The sequence below is a fragment of the Zingiber officinale genome, chromosome 4A (assembly GCF_018446385.1).
Source record: "Zingiber officinale cultivar Zhangliang chromosome 4A, Zo_v1.1, whole genome shotgun sequence".
In the NCBI taxonomy this organism is placed as follows: Eukaryota; Viridiplantae; Streptophyta; class Magnoliopsida; order Zingiberales; family Zingiberaceae; genus Zingiber; species Zingiber officinale.
Genome location: NC_055992.1, coordinates 67,403,708 through 67,426,325, shown reverse-complemented (window position 1 = coordinate 67,426,325; position 22,618 = coordinate 67,403,708). Strand labels below are relative to the sequence as shown.

The window sequence follows — 22,618 nt, the reverse complement described above, 5'->3', positions numbered from 1 at the left end:
CTTTCTATTTTTGGAGGCGGGTACTTTTGACTTATGTCATTTGATATGCTTAGTAATTAAATTAACATGTTGTATTAATTGTGTTTCTTATCTGTTTCGGTTAATCACTACCCAAATCATACATGCTTGATTGATTGATTGGTTTTGCATCTCAGGTATATTCTGTTTATACATGCTTATAGGGGTAGTGATATGCCATGCTTGACCATGTTCAGAACCTAGGTTTTATATCTTCTGTATACCTTTGGATTGTTTTGGATTCGTTGACCTATGATGCATTTTTATATATATGTGGATTAGGTCAGGATATTCTTGTGGTTAGTGCCATGCACCATTTGCATGATTGCATGCTGAGCGATAGTCCGCTCCATTATTGTTGAGCACATCGTCAGTTACATGGATCTGCACACACCACCACTCATGGGTTAGTGGTCGATTCAGACTGAGTGTGTTGCAGCAAGGACTCTGTTAGGCACCGTTGGTCCGCTCATGGGTAATGTGACACAACGTGTTATCCGGCAGGGATTCCTCCCCGTCTTTGAGTACCGGGAGTTGAGAGCATTGCGCTCCCCCATCTATGATTTGGGGTAGGAGGATAGGTGTACTCCGACAGCATCCCGTCCACTCGGTCACTCATCACGAGTAGTGACGACAGAGTGCACGGTTGTCACAGCCCTACCCACTTGGCCTCACTTTGGTATGAGATGATCGACTGGCGTCAGGGGTGACCAGGACGCATCATTGGCATCATATGCAAGATGCATTTATTGCATGTGTTTGTGTTTGCTGCATTTATATGCTGCATATTGTTTGGATACCTATGTTTGACATGCATACAGGATTTCCTTATCCCTCGTACTGTTTGACCTTATACTCAGGACCTGGTTAGTACAGTATTCTCCTGTTTATTTCAGATGCATTCTTATCTTTCTTATCAGGAGACTGTACGCATGATTAGTGCTAGGTGTTGTTTCTTTACTTTGCATATCAATTGTACCTGCTGAGTGTTGGACTCACCCCGCCTCCATTGTTGTTATTTTCAGGTTGATGCTGTCAGGAGGGAGTTCCAGTCGCTAGTCCTCACTGCACGTAGTGCTGGTCTTGCAGACCTCCAGGATATGTTTGGTTTTCTTTGGTTTCTTTCTGTTCTAGACTGTTTGAACTCGTTATGTTCTGGATTTATTTGCTTATGGACATGATATAGATTTTATTATATTGATGGATTTGGATTTGGTTTTTATTCTACTACATGCCTGCCTGGATGGCAGAAGAGGTGAGTTCGTCGGTTTTGGGCTTTACGAGTGTAGTTGAGTAGGGTGGTTTTTGAGTCAGAGTATTATTACTGCGTGGTTGTGTCAGCCAGAGGCTGAATATATATATAAACTGCGTGGTGATTGATTTTTATTATTGTTATGATTCCAGCCGCCTGTGGCTGAGTATTTAGTGCTTGTAGAAAATTTTTGATTGTCCGCCGTACAGGGGAGATGCTGCCGAAATTTTCTCGGACAGGGACTCTTCTGGGGGCGTGACAATTTAGTGGTATCAGAGCACAGTTATACGATCTTTTGTTTTCATATTTTGGATGTTTGGGATAACCTGATACCAATTTATTTACTTGGTATCAGAGCGCCAAGTTTGGCGATACTTGTTGGATTTGTGTATTATGGATTTTCGGGATTTATCTGATACCAATTTATTTGGTATCAGAGCAGGTTATGATACCTGCTTTTGGTGTTCTAGAGATTTATAGGATACCTGTTGTTGGTATTCTGGATATTTGGGTTAGCCAGGTTTGCGAGTCAAACTGGGCATTATCGGATTTTCGATATGGTTATGTTTCGGATTTCCGTTTCGGATTTATTTGGATTTCCGGCGATATGTACGTTCGGAATTTTGAGGTCAAATTGGGGACTGACAGCGACGGAACATCTCCAGATGGCAAATAGGTATGTTGTTATTTTATGTTGGTTATATTGGTATTGATATCTGTAATTTAATTTAACAAAATTGAGACGATCTACTCGTATTGCTGCGAGACGTGGTGCTGGACGACCACGTGCGAGGACCACGGGATCTCTGGATATGCCAGAGATGCCCACTGTTAGTGAGCCTGTCAGTCAGGGACAGACTCAGGATGCAGCGGGAGCATCGGGCTCTCAAATCCCGATAGCTCCTGTGGAGATACCTATTTTGGCCACACCGACGGTATCCACGCCTACCCTGTTTACAGTACCATCAGGGGTACCATTGGTGTACCCGACACCGACACCAGTGGCACCTGTACCCCCAGTGCCTACAGTAGCAGCAGCTGCTCCACATCCGGTACCTTTTCCTACCGTACCTCCAGTTGCCACCACTTTTGTTCCCCAGGCAGTACCACCGACGGCTTATGCTCCGGTATATACAGCAGCACCGGGAGTAACAGCTCCAGTGTTTCCGCCAGCTCCTGCAGCCGTCCCGACACAGCTCACTGATATCGTCGCTGCACGAGCTAGGATTCCAGCACTGGCCGAGTCGATGAAGACTCGTTTCACTCTTTTCCGCGGAGATCTCGATCCGAGTATGGCTCTGTCATGGATAGAGACTATGGAGCAGACTTTCTTCTATATGGCTTGCTCCGAGTGGGAGAAAGCAGAGCTGGCTGCTTACCATTTACGGGATGAAGCTAATGCCTGGTGGGTTACTCAGCGTTCTATTATTGGTGAGCGTAACGTCACATGGACCAGGTTCAGAGAGGCTTTTGAGAGCCGTTTCTTTCCACTGTCTTATCAGATGGCTCGCCGACAGGATTTTATGAGTCTGAGGCAGAATAATCGCTCAGTGACCGAGTATAATACTGAATTCCTCCGGTTGGCTCAGTTTTGTCCAGAGTTAGTTGCGGAGGACAGAACTCGCATGATGCAGTTTATACAGGGATTGGATGGTTATCTGCATGTACAGCTTGCCGGATTAGGGATTTCATCTTACTCTGATGCATTGAATCGAGCTTTGATGATAGAGTTAGCTCGGCAGACAGCATATCCGGACAGGAAAAGAAAGCATACGGGTCAGACTTCAGGGCAGGTCCAGCAGACACAGGCGACAGGACAGCCTCAGAGTAGTCACAGACGGTCAGGTCAGGGTACTTCTGGGGCGTCTCGTAGGCCTCAGAAATCAGGGCGGTCTTCTTCAGGACGTTCCCGGTTTTCTCAGCAGAACCGGCAACCACCTTCCGGTGATACTCATTGTTTCAGATGTGGATCCAGAGATCACCTCACCCCAGCTTGCTCTCTGGGACAGTCAGTTTGCTTTTATTGCAAACTGCCGGGGCACCAGAGCCGAGATTGTCAGCTGAAGGCTCAGCACACGGCTTCCGGAGGGTCAGGTCAGAGGGGACAGTCTAGTCAGTCAGGGGCATATCGAGGAGGGCAGAAAGCCCAATCTTCACAGCGTCAGCAGGGAGCAGCTCCCTCCGCAACAGCATTTGGCATGCTTGGACAGGAGTACTCCAGTGCTTCTGTAGCACCCCAGAGTTTTGCTCCAGGACCTTATTATCCGACTCAGGGGCAGTATCAGACTCAGTTCCAGCCAGCTGCACAGTATCAGTCACCATCCTCTCAGTCTTATCTGGCACATAGTCCAGCAGCGCCTCAGTGGCAGGCTTCTGCCCAGCCGCAGCAGCCGCTGGCAGCATTACCACCTCCTCCTCCGCCAGAGACTGGTCGTGTTCATGCTATTACCAGAGAGGATGCTCAGCGGGCCGACGGATCCGTTTTCCGTGGTACGATTTCCATTTATGCATTTACTGCTGATATTTTGATTGATACTGGTAGTTCACACTCTTTTATATCCCGTACCTTTATGCGGGAGATTGGTAGATTACCTACTGTTAGGTTGCGGCGATTGACTGTCTCCCTACCGTCCGGTGATACTTTAGACGTCACCCAGGAGATCAGAGGTTGCCCGTTAGACTTTGGCAACATGATACTTACGGTAGATCTTCTAGTATTGGAGATGGTCGAGTTTGATATCATTCTTGGTATGGATTGGCTATCAGTATATCATGCTACCGTTGATTGCCAGACGAGGGTGGTCACCTTCCGGCCTCCGAACCAACCCTCGTGGAGTTTCACTGGCATCAGAGACGACGGCGATTCAGGCGCAGAAGCTGCTGTCTCACGGCTGTCATGGTTTTCTGTTGTTGTTGATCAGTACTAAGGACAGTAGTAGTTCGCAGCTCTCCGACGTTCCTGTTGTTCGGGAATACCCAGATGTATTTCCAGAGGAGCTGCCAGGTTTGCCTCCTAGAAGGCCAGTGGAGTTCGCTATTGAGCTGATTCCGGGAACCGCGCCGACATCGAAAGCTCCGTATCGTATGGCACCAAAAGAGTTGAACGAGCTGAAGGTTCAACTCCAGGAGCTTTTAGACAGAGGATTCATTCGCCCTAGTGTTTCACCATGGGGCTCTCCAGTTCTGTTTGTCAAGAAAAAGGATGGTACTATGAGGTTGTGTATTGAGTACAGGCAGCTGAATTCAGTGACCGTCAGAAATAAATATCCATTACCACGGATTGAGGATTTGTTTGATCAGCTCAGAGGTACTTCAGTGTATTCTAAGATTGATCTGCGATCCGGATATCATCAGCTGAGAGTCAGAGATTCTGATATTCAGAAGACAGCTTTCCGTACCAGATACGGTCATTATGAGTTTTTGGTAATGCCATTTGGGCTTACCAATGCTCCAGCGGTGTTTATGGACTTGATGAACCGCATCTTTCTGGAGTATCTGGATCAGTTTGTTATCGTTTTCATTGATGACATATTGGTCTACTCTCGTTCCGAGGAGGAGCATGCACAGCATCTTCGCACAGTCTTGGAGATTCTTCGACGACATCAGCTGTACGCGAAGTTCAGCAAGTGTGCATTCTGGCTATCCTCAGTTGGTTTTCTGGGACACGTGGTTTCTAGCAGAGGTATTTCAGTGGATCCTCAGAAGATCGAGGCGGAGCAGCCGAAGTCAGTTCAGGAGATCCGCAGTTTTCTGGGATTGGCCGGATATTACCGACGTTTTGTCGAGGGATTCTCGCGTATTGCTATGCCGTTGACACGTCTTACCAGGAAAGGCGTGAAGTTCATATGGTCCGAGGATTGCGAGACTAGCTTCCAGGAGCTGAAGCGGAGATTAGTGTCGGCTCCAGTTTTGGTTTTACCTTCTGGAGAGGATGGATTTGTACTTTACACCGACGCATCTCTTCAGGGTTTGGGCGCTGTTCTGATGTAGCACGGCAGAGTAGTCTCTTATGCTTCTCGTCAGCTGAAGGAGCATGAGAAGAACTACCCAGTTCATGACCTGGAGTTAGCTGCCATCATCTTTGCTCTGAAGCTATGGCGACATCATTTATACGGTATCACATTTGAGATTCTCACTGATCATAAGAGTCTCAAATATATTTTCTCTCAGAAGGAGCTAAATCTTCGACAGAGGAGATGGATGGAGTTCCTGAAGGACTACGATTGTACCATTAGCTACCACCCGGGGAAAGCTAATGTGGTTGCAGATGCACTCAGCAGGAAGTCCAGAGGGACTTTAGCTTGCCACCGGATTTCAGTCACGGATTTGATTCAGAGTTTTCTGAGTTAGACCTGGAGGAGCAGGGACCGACAGAGCAGGGTATTCTTGTTACCATGTTTGCTCAGTCGTCGATCAGGATGAGGATCCAAGAGGCCCAGGCTGGTGATCAGCATTTGTAGTTCATTGGCAGTCAGATAGCTTCCGGGCAGCAGACCGAGTTTACACGAGACGAGGAGGGTATCATATATTTCCGAGGCAGATTATGCGTACCTCAGTCTCATCCGATCTTACAGGAGTTATTACAGGAGGCACACCGTTCTCGATTTACGATCCATCCAGGCGGGACCCGTATGTATCGAGATCTGAGGTGTTCCTACTGGTGGAACGGCATGAAGAAAGACATCGTGGATTTCGTAGCTAGATGTCTTGTCTGTCAGCAGGTGAAGGCAGAGCACCAGAGACCTGCAGGATTACTTCAGCGGATTCCTATTCCTGAGTGGAAGTGGGATCACATTATCATGGACTTTGTGGTGGGTTTGCCGAGGACACGACGAGGTCATGACGCGATTTGGGTAATCGTTGATCGATTAACCAAATCCACGCACTGTTTAGCGATTCAGAGGACTGATCCCCTGGATCGATTGGCAGATCTGTATTGCCGAGAGATCATCAGATTACATGGTGTTCCATTGAGTATCATTTCGGATAGAGATCCACGGTTTACGTCACGTTTCTGGCAGAGTCTGCAGCAGGCCTTGGGTACACAACTCCGTTTCAGTATAGCTTTCCATCCACAGACAGATGGACAGTCAGAGCGGACCATTCAGACTTGAGAGGACCTGCTGAGGTCATGTGTTATGGATTTCGGAGGCAGTTGGGAGGACCATCTGCCGTTGGTAGAGTTTGCTTACAACAACAGCTTTCATTCGGCTATCCAGATGGCACCGTTTGAGGCGTTGTATGGTAGGCCTTGTCGGACACCTGTCCTATGGGATGAGGTTGGAGAGGCCCAGATGTTGGGACCTCATAGAGCTCAGCGGGATGCAGAGTTGGTCCGTACTATCAGACGGAGGATGTCAGAGGCGCAGGACCGCCAGAAGAGTTATGCTGATCGGAGACGCAGACCACTAGAGTTCTCTGTTGGCGACCATGTATTTCTACGAGTTTCACCCACGAAAGGGGTGAAGAGATTTGGCCTCAGAGGTAAGCTAGCTCCGCGGTACATTGGTCCTTTCGAGATCTTGGAGAGGATCGGAGCAGTAGCTTACCACTGGCACTACCACCGTCCCTGTCAGGCGTGCACGATGTATTTCATGTATCCATGCTGAGGAGATATGTACCCGATCCGACGCATGTGCTGGCAGATATCCCAGTTCCAGTTCAGCCTGACATTACCTATGAGGAGGTTCCGTTACGGATTCTCGACCGGAAGGAGCGTCAGTTGCGGAACAAGACCATCCGGCTGGTTAAAGTCGGATGGCAGCATCATTCGGACGAGGAGGCTACTTGGAAGCTCGAGGACATTATCCGAGCTCGATATCCCCATCTTTTCACTTGAGGTATGTGATTTATTTACCGTTCAGCATTTATACTCTATATCTGTTGTTAGTACTTGCTGATGGTAGATAACGAAATTTGGGGACCAAATATTTATAAGTGGGGGAGAATGTAAAATACCGGAAATAGGCGAATATGATTTAGGGAATTTTCCGGAATTTTTGGAAATTTTTCGGGAATTTTTCGGAGCTCGTACGGATAAGTTCACGGGGATAAAAGCAGAGCCCGGAAAAAGCCTGTTTAGATTATCCCATTTAAGTGAGGAAATGTTTATATTTACATTTCCTTTTTCTTTTATTTTCTTTATTTTCTTTATTTGTTTTTCCCTTCTCTGCCTCGCCGAAACCAGTGTGCCGACTTTTCCTCTGCGCACCCGAACCCCTCTCCTCTCTGCGCCTTCTCCACCCGACAGCACCGCCGGGTGCTCTTCCTCCTCGCTGAGCGACTCGCCGCCGCCACCCCAGCCGACAGCCGGCTGCCTTTCTAGTGCCGACGCCCTCTCTTCATGGACACCCGGAGCCGCCGGAAATCGAGCATTTGAACCCTAGGTTGGGTCCCTGTGCGCCGGCTAAAGCTTTCCCAGCCTCGTGTCTTTGATCATCAACTACACTCCTCCAGTGGATTCTTCTCAGCCGAGCCTTACTCTCGATTAGTTGGAATTAGCCGAGCAGTGCTTTACACAGGGTCTCCTTGCTGCCACATTTGAGAGATCAGCGGCTCTATTGTGGATCCAAGCATCACTGGTTGGGGATGATCCCCAGCTTCGGCACCAAGTTCCAACAACAAGATCTATGGTTGTGAGTTGGCAGGAAGATATTTAGATTTAGGTAAGTTGTGGTTTGATTCATATGTATCAATTTAATTCAGATTTGGTTGGTGACATGGTTGGTTTGGATACTTAGGTTGTAAGGGGAATTGCTGATTAGGGTACTTGTGTGGAGGATTGCGGCTCTACCTAGCTCCGACCAACATTTCCAGCGTCAACAGTGGCTTGGTAGTGAGGTAAGGAGTAGAGAATTTGTATCTTTGCTGTAGATTCTATGTTGTTTGAACTATTGTGATGATAGATTTGATTTGGGTATGAGGTAATTAATTTGTACTTGTGTATTTCCTGACTAACGATCCATACTCTAGGTTAACTAGAGGTATTTGGTTTGGAACGACAGCAGGTGTCTTCGGCAGTGACTCAACAGCCGAATATACATATTTGGGTGGATCTAGGTTTTTATGTGGACAAGTTAATTGATGATCAATTAAGGTTAATCGATAATTAGGGTTTCCTAATTGAATTAAGAGTCTGATTTAGTTATTTGATACAGGTTGAGTAACTAAATTATTTGTGTTTAATTAGGTAGGTTAATGATTATGACTTAGGGTTTTGTCCTAAGTTGTGTTGGGAATTTTATTTAGCAATTCATTTGAATTTTTAGCTAAATAAAATATCTGTGTATTGGTATTTCAGGACTTTGACGCGAGACGAGCATCTCGACGTCGTATTCGGACCAGATTGGACCTTTCTATTTTTGGAGGCGGGTACTTTTGACTTATGTCATTTGATATGCTTAGTAATTAAATTAACATGTTGTATTAATTGTGTTTCTTATCTGTTTCGGTTAATCACTACCCAAATCATACATGCTTGATTGATTGATTGGTTTTGCATCTCAGGTACATTCTGTTTATACATGCTTATAGGGGTAGTGATATGCCATGCTTGACCATGTTCAGAACCTAGGTTTTATATCTTCTGTATACCTTTGGATTGTTTTGGATTCGTTGACCTATGATGCATTTTTATATATATGTGGATTAGATCAGGATATTCTTGTGGTTAGTGCCATGCACCATTTGCATGATTGCATGCTGAGCGATAGTCCGCTCCATTATTGTTGAGCACATCGTCAGTTACATGGATCTGCACACACCACCACTCATGGGTTAGTGGTCGATTCAGGCTGAGTGGGTTGCAGCAGGGACTCTGTTAGGCACCATTGGTCCGCTCATGGGTAGTGTGACACAACGTGTTATCCGGCAGGGATTCCTCCCCGTCTTTGAGTACCGGGAGTTGAGAGCATTGCGCTCCCCCATCTATGATTTGGGGTAGGAGGATAGGTGTACTCCGACAGCATCCCGTCCACTCGGTCACTCATCAGGAGTAGTGACGACAGAGTGCACGGTTGTCACAGCCCTTCCCACTCGGCCTCACATTGGTATGAGATGATCGACTGGCGTCAGGGGTGACCAGGACGCATCATTGGCATCATATGCATGATTCATTTATTGCTTGTGTTTGTGTTTGCTGCATTTATATGCTGCATATTGTTTGGATACGTATGTTTGACATGCATACAGGATTTCCTTATCCCTCATACTGTTTGACCTTATACTCAGGACCTGGTTAGTACATTATTCTCCTGTTTATTTCAGATGCATTCTTATCTTTCTTATCAGGAGACTGTACGCATGATTAGTGCTAGGTGTTGTTTCTTTACTTTGTATATCAATTGTACCTGCTGAGTGTTGGACTCACCCCGCCTCCATTGTTGTTATTTTCAGGTTGATGCTGTCAAGAGGGAGTTCCAGTCGCTAGTCCTCACTGCACGTAGTGCTGGTCCTGCAGACCTCCAGGATATGTTTGGTTTTCTTTGGTTTCTTTCTGTTCTAGACTGTTTGAACTCGTTATGTTCTGGATTTATTTGCTTATGGACATGATATAGATTTTATTATATTGATGGATTTGGATTTGGTTTTTATTCTACTACATGCCTGCCTGGATGGCAGAAGAGGTGAGTTCGTCGGTTTTGGGCTTTACGAGTGTAGTTGAGTAGGATGGTTTTTGAGTCAGAGTATTATTACTGCGTGGTTGTGTCAGCCAGAGGCTGAATATATATATAAACTGCGTGGTGATTGATTTTTATTATTGTTATGATTCCAGCCGCCTGTGGCTGAGTATTTAGTGCTTGTAGAAAATTTTTGATTGTCCGCCGTACAGGGGAGATGCTGCCGAAATTTTCTCGGACAGGGACTCTTCTGGGGGCGTGACAGTAGGATAGTTCCGGATTCGTATTCCTTCTTGTTTTTGAATTTTATGTGAAGATTAGGAATTCATGTTTTTTGCCATGTACCTCATTCCAGTTTGGTTAGATTGGGGAAAAAGAATGATGGGTTGAATTTGGATGATACTTGTCATGTTTCTTCTCTTATTTTTGGTAGATAAGGACATTACCAGTGGATTAATCTGTGAGGAACTTTGTTATATCTTCTTTTAGGATTTTCTAGAAATTTACTGGTAGTCATCAGTAGATTAGGATTAAATGACAGATGATTATGTTTCCTCATGTTAGCTTTTAGGTTCACAGATAGCTATCTGGTAGGACAAAATGGGATTAATCTGAGAATTGGTGATGCTGTTAAGGAATCAAAGGCTTCTAACGTTTTAGATGGAAAGGAATGAATTTGGATTGTTTCATTAAGTATTAGATTTGGGTATATTTGACTTCCCTACAGGCTTAAAAATGCTGAAAAAGGTAGCAGAGATTTGATTACAGTTCTATAATTAAAGAGGTATGTTTGAAGTTTTAATAGGCACGAAATTTCAAGAGGTATATGAACAGTTGGCTTCACATAAGGTGTGAAATAAGCTTTAGAGCAATTCCCACGACAAGAACAGCCACAAGGTGCATGAACAAGTTTATAGTGCAGTTTTAGTTTTAGTTTAAGCTTGTACGCAGAACTCCAATCATAGAGCAGATTTTGTAAGCTTATAGTGTAGTTTTATTAAGTATTAGTGTGCAGATTTGATTAAGGATTAGTGCAGATTTCATTGTGTTATTAGCTGGACATAAGCAGTTTCCTTTGCAGAATTTAAAGTGCAGATTTCATTGTGATGTTAGCTGGACATAAGCAGTTTCCTTTGCAGAATATTAAGTGCAGATTTAGTTTAGTTCTTTAGCAAATGCAGATTTCATTTATGCTATTAGTAGAGCTCGAGCAGTATTTCTCATTGGCTATTAGAATAACATGAGCAACCTTTCTTTTAAAGCATTAAGGTACTAGATTTCTTTTTTTGTATACCAGCTTGAGGTGATTAGTTTGTGGCAAAATATAGATTTAGGTTTCTTTGCTACTTTAATATGCATGATTGTGTGTTACCTAGTTAGTTTCACTCATAGATGCATATGGAAAATACCCTATCAGTATTTTGAGTTTAAGAAAAGTATAAGAAAGATAAAGAAAAGAATAAGAAAGATAAAGAAAAGTATAAGAAAGAAAAAGAAAAGAAAGAAAAGGCCAAGGCCTTAAGTAGATCCCAAAGTCAAGACTTTAGGGATTTTGGCACACAAGGTGCTAAAGAAAATGCCGAGGCATTATATAGAAGTATTAAGAGATAACAAGTATTTTACTTTTATCAGTGGCACTGTACTGGACTCTCTGTCCTTGGGCTGGGCTCCCATAGTCGTCCCTAGGTTTAGATAACCTAGTAGTAACGGCTCGGCCGACGGTCGACGGTCGATGACCATAGGGTCGCCAAATGGACCACCAAATGGGCCGCCGAATGGGTCGGGTCGTTACAAAAGTAAAAGCACAGTTGCCGGGCCCAAGAAGAAGTTGATTACTATTTTGAAGTATTATAAGTATAAGCTTTTGAACTAATAAAACAATGTGTTTACAAAAGTTTACAAGTATTAAAGAATAAGTTTTAAATAAGTAAAATAAAAGAATAAGTTATTAAGTAAGTTTAATAAGAATCAGAAAGTGTTTAGAATTCAGTAAGTTAAATTCTTTATGCTAGCATGATAGTATAGACTTGTCTTACATGTTTAGCCTTTCAGTATGTTTCTTTACTATTAGGAGAGCATGAGTTAGCTTACTGTTATTTGCTATTTATGAGCATGAGTAGCTTTGCATGTTAGCATTCAGTTTTAGCATGTTTTTATTTATATACATGCATATCGAGTTTTTGTGAGTTAGATAGCGCTTACTAAGCAAATTTTGCTTATAGACTACACTTCCTCTTACTGCAGATACAGGAAAGGAAAAGATATAGAAAGGAAGGCGACAAGGAGGTGTTCGAGGGATGTGTGATGCCAGGACTATGGAAGCCTTGGGACTTAGTTTAAGAATTTATTAAGAATGTATTAGATGAGTCATTTAGTCTTCCGCTGTTAGTTAACTGTATATTTTTATTTTGTTTCCGCTATTTATTACTTGCATGCTTTGATTTCATTAAACTGCGTGGTGATTTTATTCCTTTTGGTTGTGAAAATATATGTTCCAGCCGCCTGTGGCTGAGTATAGTTTGTTTGTATTGTTGATTTGGTCACCGGTACAGGGGAGATTCTGCCGAAATTTTTCGGTAGGGTTTCTTCAAGGATTTTAATCATACCGGTTAAGTAGAGTTAGTAGTTAAGTAACGGTCATCCTTAGAGAGTAGTAGTAGTAAGAAGGGTGGTCGTTACAACTAAGGGCTTTGTTTAAGTGCTTAAGATCCTGATTTTAGCTTAAATAAGTTTATTTGAGTTGAATAACCTGTGTTTAGTCATGTTAACCATTCCTAATCCTAGGAAGTGCTTAGATAAGCATTTAAGATTAGTTTTCATGATGAAAAAAAGATTGGAATGGTTAAGAGAGACTAAGTTGACGTTTAGGATGAGGTTTGCATTCAATTTGATTATTAAACCTCGACACTTCAAAATTTTGAGTTTCCTAAAGGTTTAGGAACTCCAAGTCATTATTGGTGCAATGAAAAAAGTTTAAAGTATGTTTTGAGGGGAAGCTAGTCCTTAAAGACATGATTATTTTTAACAACCAAATGGAAGGTTTTTAAACCTTGGTTGTTATGTATGCTCTAGGATGAGCATTTGGGCACAATGAAGGGTATGAGACCTTCATTGTGATATTGTGAACAACAAGTGAGGTTGTGAACAACATGTAGGTAACTCTTTAAGGGGAGAGTTTTTGATGTGTTCCAAAGAGGGAAAATGTAAGGTTTAAGTTAGGCCTTCATTAACCAAAGGGAGAGTTTATCCTCTTGGAAAGGGAGAGAATGAATGAAACCCTCATTTATGCTTTGACATGAAGAAGAAGTTGAGGCTATGAGATTAACCTAATTTAAATGTATTGTCAAACATCAAAAAGGGAGAGATTGATGGTGTAATTTCCCCTCGATCAAGATTGACCAGGTTGACTAGGCTTGAGTTGGATCAAGCTTGAATCTTGATGTTTAGGTTTTGATGTTTGATAATGTATAGAGATTGTAGTTAAAATTATCCATTTTGAGAGATTGTTGATGAAATTCTCCTTTGGTCAAGGGTTGACCAGTTTGATGTGAAGAAGAATCAAGTATGTCAAGGTTGACCAGATACTTGATTGGGAAGTGCAACAAGAAAGTTGGCAGAAGATGAAAATCTAAGTGGGTCAGTGTTGACCGGACACTTGGTTGGGAAATCCTGGTGAGTGAAGTCAGATGAAACCCCTAGTGAGTGAAGCTAGGAAGATAGGAAATCCTGTGAGTGAAGCCAGGAGAAAAGCCATAGTGAGTGAAGCTAGGCAAATGAGAAGTCATGGTGAGTGAAGCTAGGTAGTTGAAGAATCCTGTGAGCGAAGTCAGGTGAAAATTGCTAGTAAATGAAGCTAGGCAAAAGGAAAATCCTAGTGAGTGAAGCTAGGTAAAAGTCCTAGTGAGTGAAGCTATGCAGATTGAAAAATCCTAGTGAGTGAAGACAGACATGTGTAAATTCAGGTGAATCGATGGTTGACTAGACACCTAGTAATTGGTAACTCCAAGTAGGTTAAGAATGATCGTACACTTGGCATGAGATGGTAAGTCCAAGTGGGTTAAGGTTGACCGGACACTTGTGTTAGTTAGAGCCCAAGAGCCAATCATTTGATGATTGTTGTATAGACTCATTGTATCATATTCTTATATATAAAGGCATTTGATTTTTTTGGTTATTATGCTTACTTGTATTGGTGTCAAATAAACTAAGTATAATAGCGTCCTTGAGTAGAAGGTTCTTACTTATATCAATCGATTGGTTGAATCTATAGTGAGATGATATAGGGAACACTACTGTTAATCATTCCTAGTCGAGTATTAACATTCAGGGACAATGTTAATGTAATAAGACTAGCATGTAGGTCAACTCGATGACTTGATCTCATAAGTCATGGATATAGAGATATCAAGTTGACACATGGGTATGCATTGGAGAATGTATACTGAATGACCCGCCATGAGAAAGTATCATGGATCGTTATATGAGTGTCATATACTTTCTCATGTGGCTATTAGTATGACTACTAGTCCTTGGACCTAAAGTCACCATGGATCCCTACATAAGGAGTTACGTACTTTGGCTTCGTCAAACGTCACCCTTAATTGGGTGGACTATAAAGGCGATTACTTGGTATGTAACGAATTATGCAGAGGGATGTGAGTGATGTAGATGGGATCTATCCCTCCTATATGATGGGAGTGACATCGATATTCTTGATAGAGTGAGACCACTAAGTGCATGGTCATGCCCAAATGAGTCAATATGAGATATTGAGCTCATTTGATCGAGTGAGTCTACTTGGGATTCAAGATTTAGATTGATTAGAGGAAGACACACGGTCTATGCCTTACATTGATCAATCTAGATGTCTAGGATAGAAGGACAATGTCCATATATTGTGAAGAGTCACAATTAGTAGTCACAAGGTGATGTTGGATCTCAACATTCTTGTAACTTGGGTAGTAATGATGTATTGCTAGATACCGCTCATTACTTATGCTTCTAAATGAGTTTAGGAGCATTGCCAACGTTACAAGAACTTATAGGGTCACACACAAAGGATAATTAGATGGAGATTAGGTTCATATGATGAACCAAGAGGATTAGATTCATGTGATGAATCAAATTGGATTAAGAGTAATCCTAATTGAACTAATTGAGTTGGACTCAAGTTGATTCATGTGTTCAATGAGTCTAATGTAGATTATGACTCATTGAATCAATTTAATTAAATGAATTAGATTCATTATATTAAGTTGGTTTGAATCAAATGGTTAGATTAGTTCAACCATGAGAGAGATTTGGTCAAGTTTGACTTGACTTGAGAAGGAAGATAAAAGGTCAAGTTTGACTTGACCATTTGCCACCTCATTTGTGAGTTGGCATTAAGTGGCCAATAATGGTGTTACACATCATCATGTTTAGCACATGTGTGTGCCACCTCATGGAGGTTACAAATCTCCTCTTTAATGGCCACATTAAATGAGAATGGAGGTTACAACTCCAATAGTGGCCGACCACTTATGGTTGAATGGATGGATTAATTTTCATTCAAGCAAAGTAACTCTCATCTTCTTCCTTGCTCTCATTCTCCTCTCCATCTCCTCCTCCTTGGCTGAACAACCTAAGGTGCTAGCACACCTTTGTTTGGTCTTCTCCACCTAGTTTGTTCGTGTGGATACGCATAGAGGATCGTACACTTGACGATCTCGAGATCCAGCGAACCTTTGGACGAGCGGGATTGCGAAGGGCATCGCATCAAGGGTAAATCTCTTAACATGTAAATCTAGTGTAGATCTAGGGGTTAGAAACTCGAACTCGAAATTTTATGAAATTATTTTACTTCGCACGGATCTGGTGGCATGGGAATCGGGGTTTCCGCAACACGAAAAAGTAGTTTTTGCAGCCCGAAATTCCCAACAACTTGGTGATTGGAAGTCCAAGTGGGTTAAAGGATTGACCAGATACTTGACACAAGGAGAAAAGTCCAAGTGTCAAAGGATTGACTAGACACTTGGTGAAGAAGTCCTAATAGGTTAAGGTTGACCAGATGATAGGCAATAAGAAGTCTCAACAGGTCACGGTTGATCGGATGTTGGGTAATGGAACCTTAGACTTTGTTTTGGAAGTTAGGGTTTGGTAATCGATTGAGCTAATCGATTACCATAACTTAAGTGATTAGAGCTCATCTTCGTGAGTGCATAGAGAGATGCCTAATCGATTAGGCACATTTTATGTGATTAAGGCAATCACTTAAGAAGTCCTCTATGTGAAACAGAAGTTACAATGAGTGATTAAGAAGGGAAGCTTAATCGCTTATGATCTATTCTTGCACGAACAGAAAGGCTCTTAATCGACTCAGCTAATCTATTAAGAACCCTTAAGCGATTAGAGAAATCGCTTAAGGTTGAAAACTAGCTATTATGTGCTCGATAAAAGATTTCACGTGTACTATTCAACTATCTGCTCTTCCACTCTCTTCGCCAAGCTCAAAGGTCATCACCACCGATTTTTGAAGCTTCTTGGAGACAAGTGCCACTGTACGTATCAAGGTCATGAGGTGTTCCTAAACAAGAATAAGAAGCAAGCTAGGGTTTCATGATTGTAATCTTGTAAGATTTTATCTTGTATTAGCTTGTATTTTCCTCTTCTTGTATTTCTTTGTGTGTGAGCTTGGACGAGACTTCTCCGCCTCTGGATTATTTTTGAGAATGAGTGTTTCATAGTGTAGAGCGTGCATGAGGGCTAGATCCTTGGATTAGTCACATCTTCTTGAGGTGGATACCAAGTAAATCAATCTTGTTAGCATTGGGGAGTTTTGCATCAAGTTTAACCGCTACACGTCATCATCGACAAAGTGCGAGAAGCTATTCACCCCCCCCCCCCTCTAGCTCTGAAGTATCCCAACAAGAAGGAGAGAGAAAACAAAGAGAGAAATAAAAATTAATTCCAAAATTAAATGTATTTCCTCTCTTATCATTTTCTTATATAAATCTCCTTTTGAATTTAGATCAAATCCAAACCTATATCCAGTAACTCGCAATCAATACCCTTAGCCTTTATGTTTGATTTAAAACCAAACCAATTTACTTCACAACTAAACTAAACCATTTGGTTTAATAACTAACCTCTTTTAATTAAAACCAAATTGATGTGTGTAGTTACATACGCATTTATGATGTAACACCCACGAAATTATAAGATAAGTATATGGGTGTTATTTTCTTTAGAGCATAAAAGTAAGAGGAATCAAAAAGGAATAATAGAAATAAAAAGAGAGAGAGGTGAAGGTTTAAACCTTGAACCTCCCACAAATAGTATAGATAAATTGATGTATGATAACCACTAGAATGATGAATAATATATGGATAGAAAGGAATGAAACTTGTAGTTAAAGGTGAGAAGAAAAAAAAAACTAAGCAAAAGAGCAAGAGAAAACCAAGTTGCTTACCTCCTCTTCCTCTTGGTTAAGAGAGGGAGCAAGAAGAAGGCAAATTGCCTTCCTCCCCTTTTCTTCTTCTCATTTTCGTGGGAATCAAAGAGGGAAGGGATAGAAGAGTTAAGGGAGGGATTAATGAAGACATAATTCACTCTCATGATGAATAAATAGGATTTAGAGGAGAAAAGAGAAAGAAAATTTCCAATTCTTCTTCTTCCTCCTTCTTCCTCCTCTTTCCTTCTCCACCGAAACTTGGAGCTTTTCCTTCTCATTCTCAAGGGTCAAGTTAGGGTTTCCTCTCTAAGAAAACCTTATTTCCAAGAAGGAATCTCAAGGTTTACCTCTTACAAGAAGAAGAAAACAAAAAGGGAAAACTAGGAAGAGAAGTTCTTCTTCCTCCTCACAAGGGTATTATTTTTCTTAAGGAACAACAAGCGAAAAACTATGTAAGTTTCCCCTCACCTGTGGTACAATAGCTTATGTATTTTCTATGAGATTAGGTTGCCTAAAAACCTAGGATACCTTCATGGAATTTTCGGCCAAGACAAAAAAAAAAAAAAGAAGGACCTAGGAAATGTAAAGACCCAAGTTTGACATGCTCAATATGTTTCTTGTAACATGTATCTTATGGTAGGGGATTTATCTAATGTTTATATGTTAGAATGTTTGGTTAGAACTTAGAGTCATGTCCCTAGACTCTCGGCCAAGCATGAATCAAGGAAATAGGTAAGTTAAGACTCAAACCAAGTATGCTCCTTTTGTTTTATGATATGTACCTTATGATGAGAGAGTTGTTAACATGATATGCTCATGCCTATATGTTGATTGAACTTTATTCCATGCTCATAAACATTCGGCCATGGTAGGTTAAAGGGCCTAGGAAATTTTAAAACCTAAACTAAGCATGCCATGATCTTTCTTAAGATAAGATATGAAGTTGATATGATATGCTCATGTTTATATGTTGGGTTGAACTTTATTCCATGCTCATAAGCATTCGGCCATGATAGGATTAGGGGCCTAGGAAAATTGTTAAACCTAAACTAATCATGCCATGATCCACCTTAAGACAAGATATGAAATTAATATGACATGCTCATGTTTGTAGTGTGGTTAGAACTTGTTTTCATGCTCCATGAACTTTCGGCCACAACAATTCTATAAGCCTAGGAAACCTAGAACTTGAACTAAACATGCTCATGATGTTCTTGGTAATAAATACTATGAAAATGGTTTAGGGTTTCCATGCTTTTATGCCACATCAAACCTAGTTTCATGGTTCACAAGTTTCGGCCATGGTAAGTTAATAAGCTTAGGACACCTAGAACCTAAACTAAACATGCTTATGTTGTTTCTCATGATGTATGATATGATGTTGGTTTAGAGTTCACATGCTTGTATATTGATTTTCTAGCAAATATGATGCTTGATGATATTCGGCCATAACAAGTTTATAGACTTAGATAACCTAGAACCTAAACTAAAACATGCTTATGTTGTTTCTCATGATGTATGATATGATGTTGGTTTAGAGTTCACATGCTTGTATATTAATTTTCTAGCAAATATGATGCTTGATGATATTCGGCCATAACAAGTTTATAGACTTAGAAAACCTAGAACCTAAACTAAACATACTTATGTTGTTTCTCATGATGTATGATATGATGTTGGTTTAGAGTTCACATGCTTGTATATTGATTTTCTAGCAAATGGGATGCTTGATGATATTCGGCCATGATGAGTTTACAAGCTTAGAAAAACTAGAACCTAAACTAAACATGCTCATGATGCTCTTTATGATCATGATATAATAATGGTTTAGGGTTCACATGCTTGTATGTTGATTGTTAACCTAATTTACAACCATGTGTTTCGGCAACTATATGATACTAGGGTGGAGACCTAATTATTATTTCCATGTGCCTCACATGCAATGTTTCATGATGTGATAAGAGCTTGCTATGCTTCTATGTTTATTTATGTATGCTTATGATCTATGCATGTTGATAACCCTTATGATGTGCTGTGTGCCCAAATTATGCATGCTATTTATGATGAGCTATGTGCCCAAATTATGCATGCTTTTATGATGAGCTGTGTGCCCAAACTATGCATGTATTTATGATGTGTTGTGTGCCCAAATTATGCATGCTATTATGATGAGCTGTGTGCCCAAATTTTGTATGATATGATACGATAAGAAATATGATATTCATGAAATAATAAGAACCATGATATGTATGACATGCTACTTTACTTTATATGGCTTGTACCAAGGGTAGGCTCCATAAGCGCCCCGGGGTCGATGGACTAAGAAACGGGTCTCGTTAGGGATGGGCTCCTAAGTGCCCCTAGGTTGATGGACTAAGAAACGAGCCTAGTATGTATTCCTTGTAGGGTTCAAGACTTGCTACCTTGGACCTACATAGGACGCGCGCATTTATGTATGTGGTACAAGCCGGGGCCCTAATCATGTTGAGATTATGTTTAAGTATGTATGTAATAAGTTTTCAAAAGATATGTTGCATATATTTTTCATGATACATGTTTTTGAAAGTCATCTCGCATGATACTTATGACTATGTTATGATATGCCAGGACGCACTTTATGATTATGCCATGATATGTCATGATACTTATGATTATGTTATGTTATGCTAGGACGCACTTTATGATTATGCCATGATATGCCATGATACTTATGATTATGTTATGTTATGCTAGGATGCACTTTATGATTTTGTCATGATATGCCATGATACCTTACGATTATGTTACGATATGATGCTTCTATACATGATATGATGAGTTGTCTTTATGCTTTATGCCTTATGAATATGCTATGTTTTACGATTTTTGTGAGTAGGAAGGATCTTACTGAGCCTTGTGTGCTCATAGCTTACTTTCCTTGTACCACTGATAAAGGCAAGGAATGGATGTACTAAGGGAGCAGCAGGAGGGGCAAGAAGGACGTGTGTAGTAGTGGCTCGGCTAAAAGAGAAAGACCTGCTTTTATTTAATAAGAATTATGCTTATGTCGTTATTCCATGACTCCATGACATTTCATCATGCTTATTAGTATTATGGCTTAAATTCATGTTAAGCATGCTATGTGACTTTATATGATAGGTAGTTAGTGATGATGATTTGAAAAGTAAAAGAAAAGTTTTAAAAAGAAAAAAATATACTATAAACAAGACTTCCGCTATTTTAAGTAGAAAAGATTATTAACAAGCAAGTAAGTAAGATAAGATAAGAAGAAAAAGATAAGTAACCCCCGTCAGCTTGAGCAGGAAGTGGCGGGGCGTTACATATGCATACTTTATAGCACATTCACGGTTTTATCTCGAGTATGTTCTACGCATTTACACTTCCTTTCATCATTATTTCAGTAGTATTATTCTTTTGGTTCAAAGATATACTTTTGTGTAATTTGTTTAAACAAGAACGCTTTTAGAGTGAAATCAGTACGGAAACAAGGTAAGGAGTAACTTGTGGAGAAAAGGAGTAAAGTAGGGTCGTGTCTCTTGGCACGGTCGTGTTACTTCACCAGAGAGTAACATGAACCTAGTCATTGTTAGTGCAAGGAGCACCAGACGATCGAACTTGAGTTTTGATAATGGCAAAGGGTTCAAAAGTTAAGATGTCTTGTGATCAAATAAGTATGACTGAGCTTATAGGAAAGTCCTAAGTGTTCTTAGGTAAAAGTCCTAATAGATTTTAGGCAGGTGAAAAACCCTAGGGGAGGTAACCATAGGTCCTAAGGGGAGATAACAAAAGTTCGGCAACGAAGTCCTAGTCTAGGGGACTAGGTGAAGTCTTGGTGATCAAGGATGTTGGGCGAAATCCTAGAGTCGGCGACTCTAGATAAAAATCCTGAGAGTCGCAGACACCAGGTGGAAGACTGGGCAGATTAGGATCGGATGTTCAAAATGAAACCTTGACATCTCAAATGCTGAGCAAAAAGACTAGATGGTCTAGAGGACCGGTTTGGCAAAAGGTAAACTCTCCTCAGAAGAGTAGGTGATGGCACACTCCCCCAAGATTGAACAATAGGTGTCGGTCTGACCTAGAGTTTCAACGAAACTCAAAGTCAGGACTGGATAGCCTGGAGGCTATCAAAAGTTAAATTTTGTATACTATTTACCTATTATTCTAACTCTGTTTTACAAGAAGACTAACATTTTACAAGGTCAAAATTTTCCTTGTTCAATTGACAATGGGATCAGTCGACCAAATTCCAAAGATTATATTAGCTCACAGCCAAGCTTCAACCAAGGGATTGGTCAACTAAATGTCAGGTTCAGTCGATTGAACAGTGGATAAGCAAAGGGATGACTTGGTCGATCGGATCAGATAAGCTAGGGATCATCAATGAATTAGTCGACCAAATAACGAGATCGGTCGACCGAATGAAGACTCTTATCCAAGAAGTAGCATTTGGACAAAAAGCTTGCCTAATTTAGGTAAGATCAGTTGACCAATCAAAGGGATCGATCGATCGATCAACGTTGAGTCAAACAATGATCTCGAGATCAGAGGATTTGGATCAAGTTTAACTAGACTATTAAAAGGAATTCAACCAACAGCTTCGATAACAATAATTTGAATATCTTCAACTCTTGCGTACTGCTCCCCCCCCCCCTCTATCATGTCTCGATCCTATAGTCATGCCCCCAGGCACGGCCATGCGGTACATCCAGTAGCCAACCCCACTCAGGTCGTGTGGATTCACATGGCCATGTTGGGGAAACAGAACTCAATTTGATTGTGGTCGTGCCAATTGGCACGGTCGTGCCTTGCTTCCAAAGACCAACTCCATTGGGGCCGTGTGAATTCCACACAGTCGTGCACCAACTTCCATTGGCCAACAAGCTCTAGCCATGCCCAAGATGCAAGATCATGGCACGGCCCGTGGCAAGAGTCGTGCCAGCCTATAAATGGGGGATTCTCCCCCATTTCAAGAAAAAAGTTTCCCCATCTTAGGGAAGATGATCTAAAGCTCAGATCTATTGTCTTAGAGGTTTTTAATAGATGATCCAAGACTAAAATCTCGATCTCAATCCCTCTATTGGAAAGGATTGTTCCAAAGATCACTCATCGGCATTCACTAAGTCTCTTTTTCTCATCTTTCTTGATTTGAATGTTGAGGTCTGTTTTCTTTGTCTTCAGATTCAATCTCCTTGTTATGGAGAAGATTTCCTATTCTAGGGATTAGGGAGTATGTGTAATGTGGATTTGATATAAAACTCTCGGATTATGCCAATGTCCTGCTCAAATGAAGTTTTC

General features: G+C 41.4%; 1 long non-coding RNA gene across 1 annotated transcript; it reads left to right on the top strand.

Moving 5' to 3' along the window:
* The first annotated feature begins 7,781 nt into the window (after positions 1-7,781).
* On the top strand, positions 7,782-8,621 carry LOC121973348. The gene is made up of 3 exons (XR_006109531.1): positions 7,782-7,935; positions 8,011-8,110; positions 8,571-8,621. It is a non-coding gene; the product is annotated as an uncharacterized LOC121973348 (long non-coding RNA).
* The last annotated feature ends 13,997 nt before the right edge of the window (positions 8,622-22,618 follow it).